The sequence below is a fragment of the Pleurodeles waltl genome, chromosome 8, assembly GCF_031143425.1.
Source record: "Pleurodeles waltl isolate 20211129_DDA chromosome 8, aPleWal1.hap1.20221129, whole genome shotgun sequence".
Classification (NCBI taxonomy): domain Eukaryota; kingdom Metazoa; phylum Chordata; class Amphibia; order Caudata; family Salamandridae; genus Pleurodeles; species Pleurodeles waltl.
Genome location: NC_090447.1, coordinates 686907286 through 686922310, shown reverse-complemented (window position 1 = coordinate 686922310; position 15025 = coordinate 686907286). Strand labels below are relative to the sequence as shown.

General features: G+C 46.3%; 1 protein-coding gene across 1 annotated transcript in view; it reads left to right on the top strand.

The window, feature by feature from the left end:
* The window catches only part of POLA1 (DNA polymerase alpha 1, catalytic subunit), a 1729782-nt gene that overhangs the window by 424767 nt on the left and 1289990 nt on the right, over window positions 1-15025 (top strand). The gene's annotated exons all lie outside the window — the stretch shown is intronic.

Genomic DNA, 15025 nt, shown 5'->3' with positions numbered 1-15025 from the left:
GTGTTTATTGTAACAAAAAGGTACTTGTTAGCGTCCTATGCTAGAAATACTGTAATAGCTCCAGCATATCACCGGGAACGGAACAATGGTAAGACCGGTTCCTTTAAGGAGTGACCCCCACAGTGCACATTAGTGCCTTCCCGAATATGTATGGGAATAATGCTGCCAATTAGTAAAAGCTGGTGAAAGGACACACCTGGATACAGATAGAAGATAGAAAAATAACATGAAAGCGTGTTTTATTTAAATGAATTGTATTTTAGTTCATAATTCCTCGATGCGCATAAATGCGTCAACATGTTGTCCCTTTATTAAAGCTCTCTTAGCTAATGATACAAGAGTCCTCTGTTGGCGATCGGAGTGCACACATGAATGCATTAATGGTAGAAGACCCCAAAATTCAAATGCAAATGTGCCTTTTCTAGATGTATTACTTGGATGTCCTTTAAATTCCCTTCTTTCGATGCCATCACGCTCATTTCGTGTGATTACACTACACGAATAAAGATTTATAAATATTTAGGAAATTATTCCAAACTTACTTGGAAAATATGTTCTCATGGCGTGAACTGGGACTGAAGCTGAATATTCTATACGTCTCGATTTCTATGCTTGCATTTTTGGAACTCCGCAGAGAAAATAGGGACTTCAGAACGTTTATATCAATGCATTTGATCCAGAAACGGAGACGTTTAAAATGACGAATATTCCCGTACGCGGTTTAGCTATACTTATGTGGCATTTTATACTTTCTACGTTGCAAGCAAATGCATGTGTGACGCGTTTCTAGAGAAGATGTTTTTTTTTTTCACATCTTGAAACCTTTTCCAAATGTGTGAAGCTAAGCCCAGTACTCCTGTTTCAACAATACTTTAACATTTTTTCAACGCTTGGAGAGTTATTCTACGAATAGCTAATGGCGAGCCCCTATAAACTTAACAGTAGGGTTTGTATAACAGATCTTACTTTCAAATAATGTACTCTATGCAAAGGGTGACGCATTTGCGATTTTCACTAATCTGTTTGCCTCTCTTCCTCTCAGAAACAGAAAGCTTCAGTTTCACGTGCTCAATAACCTTTATCTGCATTAATTTCGTTAATGTAAATATGGTGTGAATTGTAGATGGGAAGGTCTGTCAGGCGCCTCGGTTTCAGTAAAGTGCTTAGAAGAGTGGCTTCAAGTCATGTGCTGGTTACATATGCACTTCTTTAGTGGGAGTGGAGGGGATGCGTTACAAGTCTAACGCACTCGTTGTGGTAGCTGTGGGCAGGCAAGCACAGCACTGATTCTTCATCAGCTTGCATCCACGCTTCTGCAGATATTCGACTTCCCACACCATAGTTCTTCTAAAGCGTTTTAAAATAAATTATTTGGTTTATGTAAACTGTAAGAACGCTAAATTATATTGAACTCGTTTAGAATACATTTGCTGAGTGAACTTGTCAATGTTGTCTGTCTGATCAGCACTCCACTGTCTTAAGATTTGCCATTCTGTTAAGGAATAGTTCTGTTAAGTCCATGAGTAGTTTTATTGCGTCATAATTATCGATGGCATAGAATTTAGCTAAATTATACTGAGTGCACACATTGCCCAAGGTATGAAAAACAGTGATAGTCTTTGAGAGCATATGGAGTTGGTGAACGGTGAGGAAGTGATGAGCAAAAGGAATGCAGGGATTCCCCATAACCTTGATGTCTTATTGCCTCTTTACCCCGAGGTATGATTCCAGTTATAAGCTGCGTCTTTACATCTTTTGGAAAGCTGTGAAGGCAGGATTGATATTTTGTCTTTAGTCATGTGTCTGGTTATAAATAGTGTTCATTTTGAACTTATTTGGTACGTAAAATGGAAAAAAATAACTGCCTCCTCCCCTATAGTGCCAGAGAGCATATTCCTAAATTAACTTGATGGCCATATTGACTAGTTCAGAAGGGCTTACAATCTACGCTGAAACCTGTAAGATGCCCTTTTCTCACTCTTTTCAAGGGGCTGCTGAAAAAGTGCGTTTAGCGGAGTGCATGGCCCATCTTCTCACCTGGGAAGGTGCAGTTTTGTAAACTTTTCAAGGGCTTTAAGTGTTTAGTGTCTGTGGCTTTGTTAAAGGTATCCCTGCTTTTACGTGACCATTCACTAGATAAAAATAGTCATTTATGCTTTTACCATCTGAGCCTTTATTTCCGACTTGAAATGAAATTTCCTTCTTGGAGAGTTTAATCCTATTTTTCTGGTATGAAATGTTTTAGCACCACTTAAGGAGATTGCAGTAAAATTGTTGTACACAATCCTTCCCTTCTGTTTTAAATGTTAATGTATGAAGGTTGCTTCTTGCCTTTTAAGAAGCATGTCACTAATGGCCCAGCTTCCTGTGATATTGTACATGTCACATTTCTAATACGCCAACAGAGATTTGCTTTACTTAAGTACACGTTTGAAAAATAATCTAGAGAACATTTTGTACTTGCATTTGAAGGAACAAAGTGAGTTTGTTACCAGATTTTAGAATCGTTTATAGTTTTGGCAGTAGGTGTGGGGTGAAGTGCTTCTAAATCACAACAGCAATTACGCAATGAGTCAACCTATCTGAGAAAACGCCACATTGGTTCACAACCCGAAATTTAAGGTATGGCCTCCTCTGAAAGGAAGGGTACACATAAGGCCACCCTTCTATATTTTTTTAATCGATCCGGGCAGCCGGTTCGGCAATCTAGCATTGTCAAAGGTCAGAATGTTTTTGTTCCACCTCTAAGCAGTACGTTGGGTTCTCTTGTCTGCAGAGGAAAGTTGGTCTGCCGCCGACAGCCCCTTGGCTGTCTTGGTACCTGTGGATGAGAAATTAAGGTTTAGTTCAATGAAGGTGGTATTGGGTTGTGTAGGGGCACAATATAATAGTTCTCAAAATCCTACCAGAGTTGAGCGTTTGTGAAAGATACATTAATTTAGTATGTGTATAAAAATATTTATAGGAACAGTAGTTGGAAAAATAAAGAAATACATAAGAAAAATTGATGACATTTCAATACAGTTATAAATTAGGGCCCCATGTTAATACAACGTATGTACAGTTTGTGATTAGATTATGACTGAGCAAAATAACTCATTTCAAAATGAAATCACCAAGGCATCTCAATGCAGTCATGAGAAAAGCATTGAATGGGTTTTTCCAGTGTGTTAAAACATGTAACGTTTGACAACTCTATCACGAACAATGTAATGAAAACACGAAAAAAAAATGAGCCAGTACACCCCCCCCCCCCCCCCCAAACATGGTTAGTTTGTGACTAGCTTGCAAGCATTTTCTGTTTCAAGATCCTGCTGATCGACCACACGATACTTGGGGAAAAAGCAACACAGCGAGGTAATTAAACAATATTTTTGCAAAGGAAAATGAGTGTCTTCAAGCTTAGAAAAATTAAATAAACCATCTCCCGGTTTAAGGCTAGTGGTAGCCAGTCTCTACAAATCAGCATGTCTTGCTACCTGTGTGCCATAGGGATTTGGGAATAGTGGTTCCTCATTGAGTCGGAACCAATTTGATGATGGGAGGAATAGGTGAAATTAAGTTTAATCCTCGCGGACAACAGTGTGAGAGGCTACAGAACTCACATGGCACACACCGGGACTTCCCCGGCCTCTCACAATCTGGCTTACTCAGACAAACCAGGCCCTGGACTTACGCACATAAAGGAGGGGAAGGATTGTGCTCAACAGGCAGTCAAAACTACCTGGCTCCCATGTATAAGCCATCGAGTTCTTGAGGGCATCTCCCTTTTGTTCTACGAGGTAGAACTGGGCTTCTAGGTTCTCTCCACATGTTTCCTCCTTGGTTTGGCTATAGGCCTCCATACGTGCAGGTTTGCAACATGACGGCTGAGCAAAGCTTTAGTACAGCCTTTTTGCTTATTCCCAGTGACCTGTGGGTGTAAAGGTATGAGTTATATTCTGTAGCCGATTCCTTTAGCCACTGCGCTTTTTGGGAGTGTGTGTGTGGGGTGGTGGTGGTGGGGCGGGTTGGCAAGATAATTATAGCCTGAGTGAGTTCATCCTATGTCAGTGCAAATTCTGGCCGAGTATTCCCCAGGTCACTGTGCTGTCTGTCAATCCTTTTTTATCCACGCACAATCCACACATACTAGGAGGGCTTCCAACAGTATTTATTGAACAAGACCAAACACTTTTTCTGATGTATACGTTTTAATGCAGATTTCTCACCTTGTGAATATTCCCAGACTCCAGACTGGATTTGGGGAACTTTTAACAGCAGTGCTTCTGCACGTCACCAGGTGGTGGTGTGTAGCTCTGGTCAGCTTCCACGAAGTCATGGAGCAGAGTTGCATATAAGTGTCACCACTCCGCGCTAATGTTGCCAGTTCCTTTCTTAGCTTTCCGCAGCAGATTTGGAGCTTTTATCCCAACTTTAGTTAGTCGTCAGGTGATTTTCAAAATGTACTTAACAGCTTAATAAGGAACTGTGTTCCTCTAAAAACTGCAGGCTTAAAATTATGCAGAGACTGCAGGAAGCAGATGTTGATCACTGACCTGCACGAGGTAGGCCTTTGTTGCCTGGGCTCCAGTCACTACTGATTTTTGCAACAAATGTGGTCTCATCCAGGAATGGGAGGTGCAAATCTCTATATTACCAAACCCATGAGAAGGTCTCAAAGTACAGTTCTTGTGCTTGGTCCAAGTTGCAGGTCATCTCCCTTTTGACTTGTTTCCAAGCTTATAGCAACTCGGGTACAGATTTCCACACCGCCCCAAGACCTGCACTGATAGCAAATCCACCAGCACCTATAGAAGAACTGGTGCTGATGACCAACGCACGTCTGTGTCATGCTGCGAGATCATAAATGTTCAGCTGATTATTATACGGTCTAACTGTAATCCTACTTCTCTAGAACAATGCAGCTAATCAGCAGAGACTACATTTTCATTTTTTGTTCTGACCCTATACAAGATTCTCAAAGGCTCCCACAGTATGCTGACGAGAGGGAGGGATTACTTCTTCCTCACTATAATAATGATACACTGTACTTAGTCTTAAAAAGACCCGGGGCCTAGACAACTCTCATGAAATAGAGCTTGACATGCCACATGGGCACCAGTAGAAGAAAGTGCCTTGTTTGCATCAGCAGTCCGGATGATAGCTGTTGTGCAAGAGCTGCACTTGCCCTTCATTGAAACAAGAGTTGTAGCAGATATTATCCAAACAGGGACATCATCAGCTGTGCTCTTGTTGACATTTAATGGTGCATTCACTGTTACTTTAAAGGGTACGTGGTCCAAGCCAGCCAGTAGCACAGCAAAACAGGCCTGCGCCTGATGATCTGGACCCCCTAAGTTGACTAGCATGGTGAAGGAAGCTGGCTATCTATATGCTGCACTAAAAAGAAGTACACCATGCACAGAGTCCAATGGATCACTATATGCTTTGCAGTAGCAAAAGTAGATAGGACTAATGCTGTATATTGTGGTAGTGTGGGCGAGCAGTTAGGCTTAAGAGTGTAGTGCTAAGCATTTATTATACTCTGAGGCAATAAATGAGACACACACTCCAAGAAGAAATCAGAGACCAATTTAGAAAAATAACTATTCTTTTAAAAAATACTTTAAACCGAAGAACTTCGTTTTAAGGTAAGTACGTTTTCAAGCATAAGTACATTTTAGTTAAAAAAAAAAAAAAAGAAATCAACACACTGCAATTTCAGCGTTCTCCAATGTTAACCCATGGGAGGAAATCACTGCAAACCAGCAAATACTGACAATTCATGGGACCAATCTTGTAGACTTAAGGTAAATACTGGGCAAGGGCCAGAACCACACCAGTAGGTTACTCTGGGCAGCACTGGGGCAGCCGAGTGCCGAGGTGCAGTAGGAGTCGGGTGCCCAATTTATTTTAATGGGGATTGGTCTCCGTGGACTAGGCTGCAGGCTCCAGCTGGGAGGCTAGTTCGGGGTCAACCAACAGGTAGATAAATGTGGAGGGCTCAGGGACATAGGTGCTCCTTTGGTCCCCTCTCCAAGGCAGAGGGGCAACAGATGCAGGGGGGTCCATTGGTGTTGGGTTTCCTTGTCCGGGAGCACTTACGGTTGGGGGGGGGGGGGGGTGGAGGTGCTGGCTGAGGTCAGATGTTGCAGGCATCGTCGGAGTTCAAAAGGGGTGAAATCACTGTGGACACAAGCTAACGAGAGTTGGGGGACATCGTTGACACCAAGATCCTCTTCAGCTTGAGCCAGCAGCGACAGGTGCAGTGGTTGTTTTGGGTGTCTGGTTTCTCTCACCACAGAAGCTGCGGGAGAGGAGGCCTGTGTGCAGAGGCTGCAGGCAACTTCAGAGAGTTTAGGAGGGGTGAATCCACAATGGACTCTGAATCGGGACAGTTGAGGGACCTTGCTGACACCGGCGGTCTACTTTCACTTGGGTCGGTGACTGCAGGTGCAGTTGTGTCTTAAGGTGTTGGGTTTTTGCGGTTCCTGAAGTTGCTGAGTTCTTTTCTAGGAGTTGTTTGGAGAGCAGGTCTGCTGCTCACGGGAAACTTGAGTCTTTTTCGAAGGCAGGCAGTCCTCCCAGGTTTCTGGAGGTTCAGCTGCAGGACGAGGCGTCTTTTGGTGCAGATTCCGTCGGAGTGCAGACAGGCTGGCAGGGTTGGTACCAGATCAGCTGCTCCTTCTCCTTTTCTGCTGATTCATCTCTTCTTTGTCCGTTTCTTATTAGATCGTCAGAATCTGAGTTGTAGGGTTCCGGGGAACCACCTAAATGCTCAATTTAGGGGCATTACAGAGAGTGCCAGGTGGCAGCCAGTGGGTTGCCCAACTTTAGGGTGACTACACTTTTTCTATGACCATTTCTGCTGGGAAGTTTGCATAGCCCTAACCCTCGTGGCCTTTTTCTTTCCAAACAGATGGAGGAATTTAAAAAGTGGTGTCCGCTTCAGCTCGTCCACATTAGGGGTGGGACTGGTATGCAGTAGGCACACCTCCTAATCTGCCTCATTTTCCTGCCTGTTCTGCCACCAAAAGTGGGATCAGGACAGGGGGGTCGGTCATGTGCTCAATTTGGAGAGACCTGGGTTGCATTACAAAGGCGTCTAGGCCTTTGGAGCTTCCCACTCTGAAATGTCCATCCTACCTGCATGAGGTGCCCACGCCCTGACCCAGTGCAGGCTTTTGTCTCTGGCTATAGAGAGCGCTGACTCACCTTGTGGGCGGGGAGGAGGAGGTCAGAAACGTGGCTAGGGTGGCTGAACTGGTAAGGACCACTCAGTGAACATACCAGTAGTTGGTACGTTTTAAGGGGCACCTCTGAGGTGCCCTCTAGGTGCATGTATTGGTAAATCCCACACTGGCATCAGTGTGAGTTCATCAATACAAGATATTTGATACCAAACATCTCTATGTTCAGTGAAGTCATCATGTAGCTGGGGAACTCGTATTGACCAGTGTCCAGCACAAGTATTTAAAATGGCTTCCCTGGCCACTTATTATGTCTGATAAATTGGCAAAGACATAGCAGGGGCATATCTGCTTGTGCAGATATGCCCTCACATGTAATATAATGAACCCTGCCTTTGGGCTGTAAGGCCTGCTAGATGGGTGCTTTACATTTATTGCATGCAGTGTGAGGGGACATGGCACACAGGCTGTGTGCCATGCAGTGTTTTTCACTTGTCTGCACCAAGACACGCAGCCTGCCATGACAGCCTGTCATGTGCTTGGTGAAGGGCCACTTACGGTGGCACAATTCGTGCTTCAGCCCTTAGGGACCCTCTTTAGTTCCCCAGGCCCTACGTGCCAGGGTTACCATTTACAAGGGACTCATGGTGGGTGCTAATGGTTTTGCTAATTGAGAAAAAAAACTGTACAGTTTTGGGGAAATAGATCTGGCGCTGGGGACCTGGTTTGCAGGAACGCAATACACTTCCAGTAGAAATTACACCAGAAACCAGACAGTCTGTGTGTGTGTGTGTGGGAGAAGGGGGGCGGGAGGGGTGGTTGGAGGATTGACCATGTCAAGAGGCACTTTCCTACATACACAAGGTCAATCCCAATCTCTCAAACCCCTAAGCCCCACCAGTGCTCCAGATTAGGACCCCAAAATGATTGACTGCTTTGATGAAATAAAGGTTTCTTCAACACGCTTGGCCTTTACGCACATAAAAGGGGTTTGTTAACTGAGCATGTGTATAAATGCACTGTGGGTAACGGTCTGTGAGGTCTTCCCTGCAGCCTCAGAGGACCTCCAAGCTTCTTTAGTTCAGGAAGTACTTGGTGGACATGATGCAGCAAAATATGTAATCTATGCATGGATGGATACTACTGATTTGTATTGGTAAGACTATGGGTACCTGTGTATGTATGAGATTGACTGGATTTTTGGGTGACGTACTAACGTTCTTAATGGATATGTCCTTCGATGGGTCCAGACTCCTTAAGAAAAAGGTGTACTTGGTGCTAGAGTCAGCTGGGCCCCTGCAGGTTGTTTGGGGTGGATGCAGCAAAATAATTCCACCATAAATATAGAAAACTTAGGGGCTGTTCTAGAACGCGATCCAGCAAGCAGCGGTAACCTTCCCAAGGGGTGGTACAGTAGACATTCCAGCTCAGTCCTTTTGTGGCCTCTGACATAGCACTGGTAGACACCACATAGGGCAGAAAGTCCTCCAATTCCTCCTCCTGCTGCAACAGCTACCAAACTACTATAGGGTATTCTCAGTGGCTCATACCAGCCTGTGAGGGTGCAGGCAGTAGCATAACAATAGCCCCAGCGGGGTGGGGGGGGGTGGCAGGTTGGGGGGGGGGGCTGAGCTCCAAGGGCCCTCCTCAGCACAGTACACCGTGCACGGGCGGCGGGCCTCTGCCTTGAGATTTCCTGACTGGGTCATGGTGGACCCCTCTGTACTTTGCAGGTGGTCCCCCTCAAGTTTTGTGCCACTGGGTGCAGGATCCATCATTTATTCCCTGACCGGAGATCCATTAGGACAGACAAATGAGTCTTACAGATCGCTCTGAGGCCACACTCTATCATTCATCATCTTCCCTCTTCATTTTCTTCACAAGCGAGAGCGACTTTCAGAAAAGCACTTAACAATCCTGATGCTGGCGATGCAATTTTTACTTTCCTAGCTCCTTAAACGAAGCTTGGACATGGGCAAGGGCTTTTATGTGCAGTACGTCCTTGTCCTGAAAAAGGATGGGTGCCTCAGACCAATTTTGGATTGTTAACCACTGAATGCCTTCCTGCAGAAGGACCTATTCAAAAAGCTCCCACTGATGCAAATTCTATCTGCTCTGAGTCCAGGGGACTGGATGGAGCCCAGGGCTTGCACAACACATATTTTCATACCCATCCTGGAGTCTCACAGGCATTACCTGCAGCTCAGTTTAGGCCAGGAACACTGTTAGTCATGCTTACCTTGGCCCCTAGGGTGGTCCCAAAAACGAAGACAGTACCCGTCAATCATGAATATATGTAATCCTATATCTTGGTGACAAGCTGCTGAAGGTAGTTTTGCCCGTAGTCTTTTATAAACCATCTCCAGACAGCGGTCAACCGCTTAATATTGTTAGAGATTTGCATAAATAAGCTGAAGTATTTAAATTTGTAACTTGTATTCATGAAGTGCAACAACCCTCAACGAAGGGTACGTTGGTGCTGATAAAACTAGCTAAACTCATAGCTAGTTGGTAAAAGTCAAGTTTTTAGTAGGTTGAAAAATTTGACTATTTGCATGGATGTAAAGGCAAAGGAGTTATATTTTTGTTCTGCAGTAATGGAAAAAGCCCTACATCAATTGTTTTCTGAAGAAAACTGGAATGAGCAAGAGAACTTTTGTTTTTGACCTGAGTGTTTGATTAGAACTAAACCAGTGGAACTGCTGACAAAATGGGGATGAATGATGGCAATACACAACCTTATGACCCGATCACAGTGATCTGAAAGAGATCCTCTCCTTAACAGGAAACCGATGTCCGAGAAATATGGTCTGTAGGATAGGAGTTAACAGCCAGTTTGCCAGCATAAGTCTGAAAAAACTGTAATATCTGAATTTGGTAAGTTGTCAAAGTTATATACATTATTACAGTAATCAGAGTTGAATCAAAGGCATTAAGGATCTGAGTGTTAAGTGGGGATGAAAATAAGTGAAGAACATAGTGCAAAAAAAAAAAGCTGGAAAAAACTGGTTTCAACTTCAAAACAATTTTGTCAGTCAAACATGCACCAGTTTCGACATCCAATTTCTTGATGTGCTCTGCTAGCAGTGGAGGACCCAGGACTGTTGACCAACAACAATGTTTACAAAAAGAAGGTCCCAATGGGCACAGAATCTGTTTCATTGCAATTAAGTACAATGTATGCAAAGGTATCCATTATTGAACTTTCAGAAGACAATTGTGGAGTTTTGAGGCTGTGTGGCTAGCATCATCCAGAAGTCGAATGATTTGTGTATCATCTGCGTAAAGGTACATACTAAACAGGACCCCCCGAGGCAGAATTACTCAGCCACTACGCTACACGCCCTTAACCCAGGTCTGCACCCTGCCTGCGCCCAAGCCAACCCCAAGCACACACACAGACCTTTCACATGTCATGCATGCCGTTTCTCCAGCACCCCCACAAACACGCCCCGCACCAACCCTAACACGCCCCGCACCAACCCTAACACGCCCCGCACCAACCCTAACACGCCCCGCACCAACCCTAGCACGCCCCGCACCAACCCTAGCGCGCCCCGCACCAACCCTAGCGCGCCCCGCACCAACCCTAGCGCGCCCCGCACCAACCCTAGCGCGCCCCGCACCAACCCTAGCGCGCCCCGCACCAACCCTAGCACCCTAGACAGCGCAGAACACCTACACTGTGTTTGTGAATTAAGAAAACACCACCCTCAGAGGAACCCTCATTTACAGACCACCAGGACCTCTCCCCCCTTTCTGTGACGCCATCGCGGACACCATCAGCCACCACACCCTCACCTCCACAGACTACATCCTCCTTGGTGACATCAATTTTCACCTGGAGAACCCCCACGACCACAACTCCACAACCCTACTAGACAACCTCACGAACCTAGGACTCAAACAACTGGGCACCTCACCCACCCACTCAGCAGGACACATCCTAGATACAATTTTTACCTCCAGCAACCACAACTTTCACACACACCACCGAACTCCACTGGACCAACCACCACTGCGTCCACTTCTCCTTCACGAAATCCCCCACCACCGACAACACACCACACCCTACCGTATGTGGGACAAGATCCCCACAGAACACCTGAACGCCAAGCTCGCACAAATCCCCCCCCCCACCAACAACCCCAACATCGCTGCCCATAACCTCTCACAATAGATTACAACTTGCGCAGACTCACTCGCCCCTCTGATAAGAAACAACACCACCCGCAACATCAAGACCGCCCCCTGGTTCACCACTGAACTACAAGCCTCCAAGCGTGAATGCCGCAAAACAGAGAAAGTTTGGCGCCAAGAACCCTCCATGACCGACTTCTGCACTCTCAAAACCACCATACGCAAACATTACCAACTCATCCGAACCACCAAAAGGGCTTACTACAAAGAACGCATAGATAGTAACGCACATAACAGCAAGGAACTCTTTACCATCATCAAAGAGCTCACCAAACCCAAATCCTGCAACATCGACCCCACTCACACACAAAACCTTTGCAACCCCCTCTCCAACCACTTTCACCTAAAATTTTTAGACATACACAACAGCTTCTCACCACCTGCACCCACCATCACCACCACCGACACGACCAACAACAACACACACCCCCACTCCAACCAGCTGCACACTTGGGCCCCTACCAATGACGAAGAAATCGAAAAAACCATGAACTCCGTCCACTCAGGCTCCCCCACAGACCCCTGCCCCCACCACATCTTCAACAAGGTCAGCCCAACCATCGCTCCCCAGCTTCGCGCCGTAATCAACAGCTCCTTTGCCGCCACCTTCCCAGACTCCTGGAAGCATGCCGAAGTAACCGCACTCCTAAAAAAACAAAAGCAGACCCAGATGACCTCACTAACTACCGCCTCATTTCTCTTCTCCCCTTCCCCGCCAAGGTCGCTGAGAAGCTAGTTGAACACCTGCCTGTCTCACTTCCTAGAGGAAAACATTGCACTCAACACCTCCCAGTCTGGATTCCGCAAGAACCACAGCACTGAGACCACCTTCATCGCCTGCACTGACGACATCAGAACCAGAGTCGACAAGGGCGAGACCGTCGCACTCATCCTCCTGGACCTCTCCGCAGCCTTCAACACTGTTTGCCACCAAATACTCCGTACACGTCTCTACGACGCAGGAATCCAACACAAGGCCCTGGACTGGCTCGCCTCCTTCCTCACCGAAAGAACCCAGGAAGTTTGCCTCCCCCCCCCCCCCTTTCAGTCCTCAGCAACCAAGATCATCTGCGGGGTCCCCCAAGGTTCCTCCCTCAGCCCTACCCTTTTCAACATTTACATGGCCCTGCTCGCCAACATCCTCCGCCCTCACGGAATCACCATCATATCCTACGCAGACGACACCCAGTTCGTCATCTCCCTCACCAGGAACCCCACCACTGCGAAGACTAACCTCCACGCCAGACTCCTCGACACTGCCAAATAGATGACAGCAAGCCACCTCAAACTCAACTCCCACAAAACCAAAATCATCATCTTAGGCCCCAACAAGACTGAATGGGGCGACTCCTGGTGGCCCACTGCCCTGGGTCCACACCCAACACCCTCCCCCCATGCACGCAATCTCAGCATCATCTTAGACTCATCTCTCTCCATGGCCCAGCAAATCAACTCTATCACTTCCTCCTGTTTCAACACCCTCCGCATGCTGCGAAAAACTTAAAAATGGATCCCCATAGAAACCAGGAAGACCGTCACCCATGCACTCATCAGCAGCAGACTAGACTACCGAAACGCCCTCTACGCTGGCACCACAGTCAAGCTTCAGCAGAAACTCCAGCAGATCCAGAACGCAGCTGCACGTCTCATCCTTAACCTCCCACGCCATGAACACATCTCAGCCGACCTCAGATCCCTTCACTGGCTACCCACCTGCAAAAGGATCATCTTCAAATTCCTCATCCACGCTCACAAATCCCTCCACAACACTGGACCAGCCTACCTCAACAAAAAAGTGAACTTCCACACTCCCACTCGTCTTCTCCGCTCTGCTGATCTTGCCCTCGCCACAGTCCTCTGCATCAAACACACCACCTCCGGAGGCAGATCCTTCTCCTACCTTGCTCCCAAGTCCTGGAACTCCCCCCCCCCCCCCCCCCCCCCCCCCCCCCACCAACCTACACAAGACCCAGGACCTCCTGACCTTCAGAAAACACCTCAAGAGATGGCTTTTTGAACAGTAAAACGGCATTTCCCCCTGTTTTGTCTCACCTTGAGGCCCTTGCGGGTGCGTAGAGCGCTTAGTACATTTTCTTTTTTTTTTGTTTTTTTGGATTGATTGATTGAAACACAAAAGGCTGAATAAGGTCACATCTGAACCCCTTAAAGAGGATCTCATTTATTGGGGCGATAGTGAGCGTGTAAGTCCTTCCCCCTGCTACAGAGAGTCTGGTATCGTCTTGATCTTTTTCTTATGTTTCATGTTCAGTCTTGAGTGTTAATGAGAATGGCTCTGAGGTTTCTTGGTCCCTTGGCCTTGTGTATGCCTCTTATCCTGTACGCCAGATACCGTATGAGGGCTCTACATGGGAATTTAGTCTCAGTGGGCTCAAAATCGTGGCTAACTCTTAGACACTATTCTGATCTCACAAGAGACTGCTCACGATCTGCAGTGGTAGTTGGTGGAAACCCGTCTGACCTCTCCTCTCCCATACAGCCCAGTGATGACATGCATTGTTAAAAGTTTGTGGGGGGGGGGGGGGAGGACCTAGGGGGAGTGGATCCCCTGATCTGCAGCTGAAAGCTGACTCCATATGATCCTGCTGGAACTGCGGATGAAAGACTTCCTGCAATCCATCAAGGGGTGAGTGGTATAGGTTTTCTTGGACAGCATTACTGACATTTAATGCAACAAATAGGTCGCAGTATGGTGCTGGGCCATGTGCCAGGAAGCTCTCCACCTCTAAGTGGCTGCAACAGCGGAACATCTTCCTGGTTGCCACCAACCTGACACGGTCCCTGAATTCCACAGCAAACAAGCTGTGTAGGTGTCTTTTGAGATAAAGAGTGCCATCTCCACCTTGAGGTGGCGCAGGGCATTTTCATTTGGTAACCGGAAGGTGGCCCAGGACCCCATCCCTAGCCCTGATGTTCTCCAAGAGGAGGGTGTCGTGCTGCCGCACTCCCCCACATGGCCAGCTTTTCACAACTGTGACTGTTGAGGATGCAGTGGTATTTGATACACACTCTAACATAGTTACATGCGCCAAAATCACAAACACTACACCATTATGTCAATGTTTTGACCCTCTGGTATTTATGCAGGGTCATCATAAGACCGAAGCATGGGAAACACCCATTCAAATCAAGCCACATCTGACTATTGCTCACTATTTATATATACATGTTGTATAGCATTAGCGCACTTTATATTCACCTATCTCACTTTCACCGTGACCTTTCGTCATTTGGGAACACTACTTCGATTTCAAATGCTTTAAGTAATAGAACCTTATGAGTTCTTCTTTTTCTGATTTAAAATGTTGAACATTTAAATAAAACTGTACTTTTCCTAGTAGGACCAATCAATTGATGGTTATTTAATAGTTACTGAGGAAGTTGAGGTTCACGATTCCCCCTTAAGGGACCATTGTTTCCTTTTTTACTGTGTTACCCAGGTTTACTGGGTTGCCCCATGTCTTTCGAATCCATACATAGTGAAGGTAGCCTCACTTGTTGACAGGGTGAAAACACATGGCTCTTCCGGTTATCTGTATTTTGCATTTACATCAGATTCTGCATCAAGAGTATCCTTCAGAAATAGCGGTGAAGTGAGTTGCATTTAGTTTTGAAATGTGTGTTTCAATTTAAAA